Genomic DNA, 11,993 nt, shown 5'->3' on the forward strand with positions numbered 1-11,993 from the left:
CAAAAAGCAAATTTCAACCTAGCCCGTGAGCTGCTTCCTCTGCGACCTGGGACCAACTTCACCTAACCGACAATACAATCGACAACGTGTGGAACAACTTCAAAGATAAGCTTTTGGGAGTAGAAAAGGCTACAGTGCCGACGAAACCCAGGCGAGTAAATGGTGCCGTAGATCCACCGTGGATGACCAGAGAAATAAAACGGCGGTAAACTTAAAAAAGGAATTATAACCTAATGAAAGAGAATGACACGGCCGAAGTCCGTACTCAGTACCACAACAGCCTCAGAGCTTGTCGCACCCTTATTCGGAGTAGTAAACGCAACTACGAAAAACAAATAGCGCGAGACATCAACACAAACTCAAAATTCTTCACATACATCAGATCGAAAAAGAAAGTAAAATCCAATATTGGTCCCCTGACAGACGAGACTGGAGCTGCAACTCAGGACAGTAAACAGATGGCCAGAATCCTCAACAGTAACTTCGCATCCGTATTCACAGTCGAGAACATCGAAACCATGCCCGAGAACCCTGACCCGTCGAGGGGAATCACGCCCCTGAAAATTGACTCAATATGCGACCAAGAAGTGAAAGAGTATTTGGATAAACTCGACACGAACAAGTCAACAGGACCTGACGGTTTGTCCCCGCGGTTATTAAAGAGCTTAAACAACAAATACTTCAGCCACTCACTAACATATTCAACCAGTCTGTTCAATTGAAAAAGGTCCCGGAAGACTGGAAGATGGCGAACGTAACACCAATTTTCAAAAAAGGAGACAAAAGCGTTGCATTAAACTACAGGCCCATAAGTTTGACATCAGTGGCAGGAAAAATACTCGAAAAGATTATTAGAGACAAACTTGTTAAGTTTCTAGAAGACAATAATGTAATCTCCGACACCCAGCATGGCTTCAGAAACAAGCGCTCCTGCCTAACGAATTTATTAGACTTCTTCCAAGGTATATATAAGAACTGGGATGCGCACATCCCAGTGATGTTATATACCTGGACTTTCAGAAAGCCTTCGACAAGGTACCGCACGAGCGACTCCTTAAGAAACTGCACTCGGCGGGCATTGGAGCCAATCTGATCGCGTGGATAAGAGATTGGCTCACCGACAGAAAACAACGAGTACTACTCAACGGACAGCCTTCCGATTGGCTTCCAGTCACTAGTGGAGTGCCTCAAGGGTCAGTGCTGGGACCCATTCTTCATCATATATATCAACGACCTCGAATCAGGACTGAAATCCACAATATCGAAATTTGCTGATGACACTAAGGTGGGGGGAAAGGCCCTCACAAAGACCGACTGCGAAATCATTCAGAAAGACCTCAATCACATTATCGAATGGTCGGAAAAATGGCAAATGTCCTTTAATGTTGACAAATGCAAAGTCATGCACATTGGGTCCAGAAATAGTAACCACATACATCATGAATGGGAGACCTCTGCAAGCGATGCAGGAGGAAAAGGATCTTGGAGTCACTATCAGCAGTGACCTGAAACACGCGAATCACTGTAAAAAAGCATACAACAAAGCCAACACTATGCTCGGGTTCATAGCGAGGAACTTCGAGTGTAAAACGCCAGACGTGATGCTATCCTTGTATAATTCCATGGTAAGACCGCACCTCGAGTATGCAGTACAGTTCTGGTCTCCTAATTACAGAAAGGACATTGATTTACTGGAAAGGATTCAACGACGCGCCACGAAAATGATACCAACCTTAAGGGCTCAACCGTACGAGGAACGACTCAAGCGACTCAATCTCTTTACATTAGAGAAAAGACGCCTACGAGGAGATATGATTCAAGTCTTCAAGTATCTAAAAAAATTCAATAACGTCGATTACTCCAATTTCTTTGAATTGCAAACCAACCTAAGAACTAGAAATAACGGTTTACCCATTCAGTCTAGTCGATGTAACACAGACATCGGAAGGAGTTTCTTTTCAAACCGAGTCATCCGTCACTGGAACAATCTTCCTGCAGAAGTAGTAAATGCGAATACTATCAACTCCTTCAAATATAGAATCGACCGTCACTTCGCTGCGTCGGGAGTAAACTGAATATTGAGTTGCTTTCATATGCTCCTCAATATCGAGGCGCTTTCATCTGCTCCTCAATGTCGAGGTGCTTTCATCTGCTCCCCAGGCCCCAGGCTGTCGAGCAGATTAAACCACCAAAGCGGGCAACCTCGTAATGAGCCAATAGGCTTTCTGTTGCCTGCGTTTCCATGTTTCCATGTTTCCATGTTTCTTTCCCTTCCCTATTCCTCATCCTCTTTCTCCTCTTCCTCTCTCCCTCTACCTTCTCTTTCCTTCCCTTTACCTCCCTCCTCCTCACCTTTCACCCTTCCCTTCCCTTCCCCCTTCCTCCCCTTCCTTTCCTCTCACCCTTTCCCTCTTCTTACTCCTCCTTTTCCCGCATTCCCCTTCCTTCCCTCCCTCCTCGTTTTCCTTTCCCCCTCTCTCCCCCCTAATATCTCATAGGAGATAAACCCACCTCACCACATTAATGTTTTCCCCTCTCCTCCCCTCCCTTTCTCTGATATTTGATCCCTTCCCTTTCATTTCCTTCCCTTCCCTTCGTCTCTTTCCCTCTCCTCTCCTCCTCTCAGAGAGAGAGAGAGAGAGAGAGAGAGAGAGAGAGAGAGAGAGAGAGAGAGAGAGAGAGAGAGAGAGAGAGAGAGAGAGGAGAGAGAGAGAGAGAGAGAGAGGAGAGAGAGAGAGAGAGAGAGAGAGAGAGAGAGAGAGAGAGAGAGAGAGAGAGAGAGAGAGAGAGAGAGGGTGGGAGAGAGAGAGAGAGAGAGAGAGAGAGAGAGAGAGAGAGAGAGAGAGAGAGAGAGAGAGAGAGAGAGAGAGAGAGAGAGAGAGAGAGAGAGAGAGAAAGGTGAAAACATTTAGCATCATTGCATAATGTGTGTGTGTGTGTGTGTGTGTGTGTGTGTGTGTGTGTGTGTGTGTGTTAGTGTGTGTGTGCGTGTGTGTGTGTGTGTATGTGTGTGTGTGTGTTAGTGTTAGTGTGTGTGTGTGTGTGTGTGTGTACAAGGGCCAATTCCGTCATTTTTTTAATACACAAATTCTTAGGAAAACATTTTTTTTAATTTTTTTACGTCTACGCCTATAGCGCCGGTACGCATTCTTGATCGGCCCCAGCCCGTCATGGCGCAGGCAAGTGTTTATAGTGGCGCCATCTTCTTTTGGCTCATGCTGCCCCCCGGAACTCGTTCTTGATTCACTTGGACGGGTTCCTCTAGAGTCCGGGTTGATGGGTGGTCTTCAGGACAGCATGTGGGTAGTTTTAAGCCGCTCGGCGGTTACTGAAAAATCCGAGGTGGTAGCGTGGGGATTCGAACTCGCGTGGTGAATGTGGGCCCAGCACGCTACCACTTCAGCCACCGCCTACCCAATATATTGAAAACATTAAATTTGGCATTCAAAATACAATGACTTTTTTCCTCTTTTAATTATACAGTTATTTAGTTATTCAGTTATTTAGTTATTTAGTTATTTAGTTATTCAGTTATTTAGTCATTTAATCGGCCTTTCGACACTACATTTTTAAACAACAACCACGAACAACAAAAACCTAGGAAAATAATGCCAGATAATTTAGATAGGCAGTCAATCTTTCACCTACAAGTAGAGTAATCTTCTCCCCTTCCTCTCCCCTCCCCCAGCAACTCCCACCCTCTCCATCACCCCCTTAAGCATCATCTTTTCACCCTTTCTTTTTTCACTTCCTTTCATCGCTTCATCCCATTCCCTTCCTCCTCCCCTTCTCTCTTCACCTCCTTTACTTTACAAAAGTGCTCAATGGAGGGGGCCGACTAAGGTTTTTTTTATGAATACATTTAAAATCGGACAAATACGTTTTTTTCGCTCTGCATGGCCGGAATAGCCAAAATTGTCATGTGGTGAGGTTTGTTTTCGTAAAATTAAGGCCCCTCACCCCTGGAAGCCATATTTAAATGGCCCGCGCTATTGCGTCATAGCTTGACTCGCGCGCCAACACACATTGTATCATTCAGTGCTGTATGTACGTAAAATTTGCATTAGAATATTTTTTTCTCCGTAAATTTTGTCATCTATCATTCCTCTCGTGCTGGATCGCAGGGAGGGTGTGAGTTCAACTCACACCCTCCCAGTGTTCCCACAATGTCAGAATAGGAATTCCCCAGACTAGGGCTGAAAATTCCCAAATTTGGACCAAAATTCCCCAAAAGATTTTCCTTATCTATAATGTTAAAATAAAAGTATTTTCGTGATTTTCCGAATTTTTATGGTTTCATTCCTTAATCAGTTACACTTAGCGTTGCAAAACATGCTCTGGGGACTAGAAAAGTGTGAGAAAAAACTTTAAACCATGAATTAAGGCGGAGGCAATCATTCCAGAACGATCACCGACACTTAAACGTTAAGAGTGTTCAAGATCATCAGTGAATTACACACCCTGCCCTGCCTGTTACACAACGCAAGTTAAGCTATGACTCCTGTGGTCTGTGCACTCTCAATCTCAGTATTCGTATGTTAGACCCTGGAGCACCCCTCGCTAACATGAAAACAACAAGAAGAGTCACGTTACATAATGGACATAGCGGTAACAGGTACCAGCGATATATACGAGGCCATTACGGATATTAAATCATCTTCACCACCAGGACCAGACCCTATTGGAACAGTGATCATCAAGGAATGCAAGTCTTATTAATACACCTCCAAACACTGTGAAAGACTTCACACGATACTAGAGAAAATTAATCAACCACCACATCACATAACGATCCAAATGAAAACGACATCATTACCGCAACAAAAATCAGAGACTAACTAACTTCAGTCCCTACATTGAAATCATTACAACAAAATGTAGACAGTTGATGCAATATATACCTACAGAGAAACTTCAGCACAAGGCAGCCCACACCCTTAATCACTCTGAAAAGCTATGATTATTCCTTACATTAAAATGTAAATATTGCTTACAGCTGTGGTCCCCTTACAGCCAAAGCCATACATCACAATATGCATGCAAAGGCCATTCACTTCATGCATAAAAAGAAACTCTGCCCAACATATTGAAAAAAAAAATTAATGGCAGTTGTTAGCAACATACAAATTATAGAGATACAAAGTAATATATACATGGTAAGTCTTTGTATTAATTACTCCATCAAAGACAGAGGCCATCAGCTACCTACACACTGAAGTGTGTACTATTTCACTTGCTTACACACACACACACACACACACACACACACACACTGCCCTAGGTACAAAAGTAAAAACGTTCGAACACATTAGATTATCACGACTATAGTTTAGCACAACCACCATCCCACAACATCATCACGGACCAACTACAATACCTCATATGCAGTGGAAGGTGGCACCGACGTTGTGGCCTTGTCGCAGAGGGATACGTGAAGCTACTTCCTCCTGACTCCTGACTCCTGAGAGTAGCAGGCTAAATATAGGCCCCGTCCAGACGAGGGGCAGTTGCCCGCCGTGCAAACACTGTTACCAGATATCATACTGCTTCAACTCTTTTGAAGGTGGGAGCGAAGAACTGATGACGTCAGAAGCGGGAAAACTACGGGCAAATCATCAAGTGCCCTTGCCCGTGGGCGAGGCAATGCCTGCTGGTTTGATGGTTGGTATAAAGAGAGCATGTTGCCAGACACACGAAGTTAACCTGCGGAACTCCCTTGCGGTCAGTTTCAGATTTCCACTATACAGAGAACATGTCTGTCCCATGTGGCAAAGAACAGGTGTGGTCAAGGGAAGCCACCGTGCAATTAATTGACCTATATAGACAGCACCCTTGCTGTAGCCCATGTTGTGCTACTCTCAGTCCGGTTGTGCTATCGGCCGCTGCCTGCCCTGGAGTGCCCGGTCTGCTATGTGCGCCTGGTATTGGCAAAAACCCTCCACCAACTGTTCGACCTGGTAACCCTGCTAAACAAGCGAGGAATATACGATCGACAGGCAGTACCCGGCGGGCAACTGCCCAGTCTTTGCCCGGTGAACGGAGTAGAGACTGTGGCACACAGCAACATCTGGTAGCACTGTTTGTTGCCAGATATGTTTCCTTCGTTTCTGTGCTTATGGCGTCATCCCGCTGCTTAATATGATATGGTAACAGTGTTTGCACGGCGGGCAACTGCCCCTCGTCTGGACGGGCCTTCTTAGAATCTAAATGAGACAGACGCACATTCAAATCTGTCAGCTGACCGCTGTAAACACTGTCGTGACTCGCTCCACGGGCAGTACATACATACATCAAATGAAACACACTTCAATCAAAGAAAACGGTTGACAAAATAATAAGGTAGACTTTTTTTTCCGCACCCAGATTTTATTCTCCTATAATTTTGGTTATATTTTTGCCAGTAGAACATAACATATACCACTTAAACAACATTCACTCGAAAATTCCCTCAAGATTCCCGATAAGTACTTGAAATTCACCAGAAATCCCCAGATTTAGTCAAATCCCTAGATTTGCCTCACCCTCTGGGTGAAGCTGTCCTCCCCCCTCGCACCCCCGCAACGTTGCCTCGGTGCTCATCTGCCTTGTTTATCAACCCCCTCGTGCTGCCTCCGCCTCCACGCTAATCGACCACATCATAGAAAACATGGACGGACAGCGTACACTCTTTCCGTCAGCAAAAGTGTTAATATGTGGTGACTTCAATCAGTTAAAAATTAGTAACATCGAAGAACAACCAAAATGGTTAATTTTCCCACACACGGCCCAATAACCTTAGACCTAATCCTCATTGACCTGACGCACCTCTACCTCCCCCGTAAGCCCCTCCCCCATGGGACGCAGCACACACACCTCAGTCCTATGGACACCTGCGCCCACCAGTTCAAGAAAGGCTCCACCCATCACCAAGACCTACAGGCCGGTGACGGACTCAACCACCCGTTCTTTCGGAACTCAAGGAACTAAGGTCGAACCGCTTCTCTTACTGATCCTGATCAACAGCACGCTGACCCACACCCCCAACCGCTGGAAGTATGCAGACGATAACAGACTAGGAGTCACCGTTAACAACGACAACCCTGACTACAGCCAACTCCAAGACCTGCTACACAGCTTACAATCATGGACCACAGATAACGTCACCATCAACGACACCAAAACCACAGCACCTCCACAGCTCCGTCACCTCCTGTAGCCTTCATAAACGACACTTCCCTTCAGGTAGTCCAGTCAACCAAACTACTCGGGGTTACAATCGACAATAAGCTTACATGGAAGGACTACACCTCTACACTTATCAGATCTGCCACCTAAAACTTTACCTCCTGCGGCGGCTCAAGACGCTGGGGACTCCCAGGCGTGAGCAGGCGAGTGTGTACACCACATTCATACTCCCTACGCTCCCGTACGCGTCCTCCTCCCTCAAACTCACACAACGCCGCCAACTGGAGCAAGTTAAAAAACGGGCTTGCAAGATCATCCTGGGCCCCAGCTACACCACATATCAAGACGCCCTCGATTCCCTCACCCTCAACACCCTCCAAGAGCGACATTGGACCTAGCTGCAGCGTTGAGCGAGCGGTCTGCTCAACCACCCCAGATACCGGAACCTACTCCCGCCTGCAGTCTCCCGTCCACGCCAGTCAGTGAGGCACACAAACAAACTGGCTCCAATACGGGCATGGACGGACAGTAGTAACAAATGTACGGAAGTGGGGGTTGCCTCAGCGGGGGGGACTGGAAGTGGGGGTTTGGGGGGTCAGCGGGGGGGTTACGGAAGAGGGGGTATCTGGAACCCTCCTACCCCCCCCCCAATCTATTTTACCTTTTCACCCCCCCCTCCACCCCCCCCCCCTCTCGGACTAGCGTACGGAAGCGGGAGGGTGACGGGAGTAGGGGTGCCCAGCAGGGAGGGGGGGGTGACGGGAGACGGGGTACTTGAAAGGTTAAGATAAGATCGAGGGTCCTCGAATGACCACGAGATTATAATCACGGAAAAGGTTAAAGATATTAGGTTAATGACCAGGCTGGAATATGAATTTACTCTCTAATGCAAGTCCGAAAATAAAATAAAAAATCGCCAATGAACGTAAGACTCGATAAATTATTTAAGTTTTTGCTGGATGTATTGTATCATTATCTTCTTATTTCTCATTTCTCAACTTGTTTCTTCTTATTTCTTTCCTCAACTTATATATATATATATATATATATATATATATATATATATATATATATATATATATATATATATATATATATATATATATATATATATATATATATATTTTTTACTCCGGTTATTTGGTGCCATCTAACCCTAAACACTGCAGCACCAAGTCTTTTTTTTCTGATTTTGCATTAATTAATGTCTTATATCTCATTTCTTAACTTCTTTCTTCTTATTTCTTTTCTCAACTTGCATTTCTTTATATTTTCTGCCTGCTCTTCGGTGTCCTATGTCCTTAGACGTTGCCGCATCGAGTTTACTTTTTTCCCTAGATCAAGATAGCGCTCAACCGAAGGCAACCCAGAAATACCTCAGTGAGTCAGCGAAGGGAAGGGAGAAAGAGCGATGTGAGAGGGAAAGTGTGCGTGTGAGTGTGTGTGTGTGTGTGTGTGTGTGTGGGTGGGTGTGTGTTCCATTCCTTTCTGATTCTTTAGAAGTATGCGGCTAGCTCGAAATCTTGTGGGCTAACTTTTTTAGCCGAATATATGTTCCGAAGCGGAATTTAGTGAGGATTCTTATGGTATCTTCAAATTCCTCATACGTCTATTAGTTCCCGAGTTACACCGAGAAAACTGATTTTTTTTCTCTCGTCAGAGTAGCCTAACAAATAAAAATCACTCAAAGCTCCTCATCTACGTTCCTTAGAAAGATTGCCATATGTTACTATTAAGAAACTTATCCCAACAACTGCAAATTTGACGCACTTTCATCGAAAACTTAATTTTTAATCACTTTTTATTTACTTTTATGGCGCGTTTCGCGTCATCGTCCTCCAGAACCTTTTACCCTTGATGACATGAAATGCGTCATCGTGCGCGAGAGGGTTAAATAAGTCAGATTTATCTCAAATTCACTGTCTGGGCAGACAAATATTCGGAAAAGAGAAGGCAAACCAGTTTGTAGATATACATAAATATGCTGTATATTCACGTCCTTATGGATATCTTCTTGTTGCCGTATCTTCATCGGTCATGTTGATTTTATTGTAGCCTTTATAAAATTTTAACTTCTTCCAGTAGTGTGGGTTCAGCTAATGTAAGTTCGTTCTTTATACAAAACAGTGTGAGTTCAGCTAATGTAAGTTCGTTCTATAATCAAAACAGTGTGAGTTCAGCTAATGTAAGTTTGTTCTATATACAAAACAGTGCGGGTTCAGCTAATGTAAGTTCGTTCTATATACAAAACAGTGTGAGCTCAGCTAATGTAAGTTCGTTCTTTATACAAAACAGTGTGAGTTTAGCTAATGTAAGATCGTTCTATAATCAAAACAGTGTGAGTTCAGCTAATGTAAGTTCGTTCTATATACATAACAGTGCGGGTTCAGCTAATATAAGTTCGTTCTATATTCAAAACAGTGTGAGTTCAACTAATGTAAGTTCGTTCTATATACAAACCAGTGTGAGTTTAGCTAATGTAAGTTCGTTCTATATGCAAAACAGTGTGAGTTCAGCTAATGTAAGACCGTTCTATATACAAAACAGTGTGAGTTCAGCTAATGTAAGTTCGTTCTATATATAAAACAGTGTGAGTTCACCCAATGTAAGTTCGTTCTATATACAACAAAGTGTGAGTTCAGCTAATGTAAGTTCGTTCTATATATAAAACAGTGTGAGTTCAGCTAATGTAAGTTCGTTCTATATACAAAACAGTGTGAGTTCAGCTAATGTAAGTTCATTCTATATACAAAACAGTGTGGGTTCAGCTAAAATGGTTTACAGCATTACTTCCACAATAGGATCCGCTTTATACTGTTTCTCCGTTTCTATTCACTATAATGTAAGCATACGCTATAGCAAAGTGATGTCTCTTTACACCCATTCGAAGAAGGCTTTACGAGAATAGTCTCAAAGTCATAGAATGCTAAATAAGATAGCTCATATGCTTTAGCATGATTAATAAATTTCACAGTATATCCCGCAGGTGGGAATCTTAGTCTTGTGATCATCATTGGGTGCTCAGCAAGCGTTGTCTTGTTCGCACAGGCACACAAATTTCCATGTAGTTTTTCCATTCTGCATGGTTCTTTTTCATTTCCCGTCGTAGGATAGTTTCCTTAAGCAGTTAATTAGAACACCAACGAGGGAAGAAAATATTTTGGATTTGTTGTTAACTAATAAAGAGGACATAATAAGCAACATTGAGGTTGGGGTTCATTAGGTAACAGTCAGCAGAAACAACACTTAATACCTGACTTCAGGAAGGCGGGCTTCGAGGGTTTAAGAAAGCAGCTGCAAAGGCTTAAGAGAGTAAGATCAGAAGTAGCTGAGGGCTTAAATCATAGGGTTCGTTATGTTGGGAGTATAGAACGTGTAAGAGTTCCTTTTTCCTGGAGTTCACCATTGGAATACGCGTTCACCTGGGAGGCTCTCCAACAATGTTTGAGCGAAACTGTAGGGATTCAGGAGTATTTATACCCAAATCAACAAGAAGATATCCATAAGGACGTGAATATACAGCATATATATATATATATATATATATATATATATATATATATATATATATATATATATATATATATATATATATATATATATATATATACAAACTGGTTTGCCTTCTCTTTTCCGAATAGTTGTCTGACCAGACAGTGAATTTGAGATAAATCCGACTTATTTAATAACACGAGGGAAGGAAAGGGAAGGGGAGGGAGGGAGGGAGGGAGGGGGGAGGAGAGAGAAGAGGGAGGACGAAAGGTATGATGGAAGGGAGAGTTGAGCGAAACTGTAGGGATTCAGGAGTATTTATACCCAAATCAACAAGAAGATATCCATAAGGACGTGAATATACAGCATATTTATATATATCTACAAACTGGTTTGCCTTCTCTTTTCCGAATATTTGTCTGCCCAGACAGTGAATTGGAGATAAATCTGACTTATTTAACCCTCTCGCGCACGATGACGCATTTCATGTCATCAAGGGTAAAAGGTTCTGGCGGACGATGACGCGAAACGCGCCATAAAAGTAAATAAAAAATGATTAAAAATTAAGTTTTCGATGAAAGTGCGTCAAATTTGCAGTTGTTGGGATAAGTTTCTTAATAGTAACATATGGCAATCTTTCTAAGGAACGTAGATGAGGAGCTTTGAGTGATTTTTATTTGTTAGGCTATTCTGACGAGAGAAAAAAAATCAGTTTTCTCGGTGTAACTCGGGAACTAATAGACGTATGAGGAATTTGAAGATACCATATGAATCCTCACTAAATTCCGCTTCGGAACATATATTCGGCTAAAAAAGTTGGCCCACAAAATTTCGAGCTAGCCGCAGATTTCTCAAGAATCAGAAGGGAATGGAACACACACACACACACACACACACACACACACACACACATGCACACTTTCCCTCTCACATAGCTCTTTCTCCCTTCCCTTCGCTGACTCACTGAGGTATTTCTGGGTTGCCTTCGGTTGAGCGCTATCTTGATCTAGGGAAAAAGGTAAACTCGATGCGGCAACGTCTAAGGTCATATGACACCGAAGAGCAGGCAGAAAATATAAAGAATTGCAAGTTGAGAAAAGAAATAAGAAGAAAGAAGTTAAGAAATGAGATATAAGACATTAATTAATGCAAAATCAGAAAAAAAAATGAAAGTGCGTTAAATTTGCAGTTGTTGGGATAAGTTTCTTAATAGTAACATATGGCAATCTTTCTAAGGAACGTAGATGAGGAGCTTTGAGTGATTTTTATTTGTTAGGCTACTCTGACGAGAGAAAAAAAAATCAGTTTTCTCGGTGTAACTCGGGAACTAATAGACG

This window comes from Eriocheir sinensis, chromosome 50 (genome assembly GCF_024679095.1).
Source record: "Eriocheir sinensis breed Jianghai 21 chromosome 50, ASM2467909v1, whole genome shotgun sequence".
NCBI lineage: Eukaryota > Metazoa > Arthropoda > Malacostraca > Decapoda > Varunidae > Eriocheir > Eriocheir sinensis.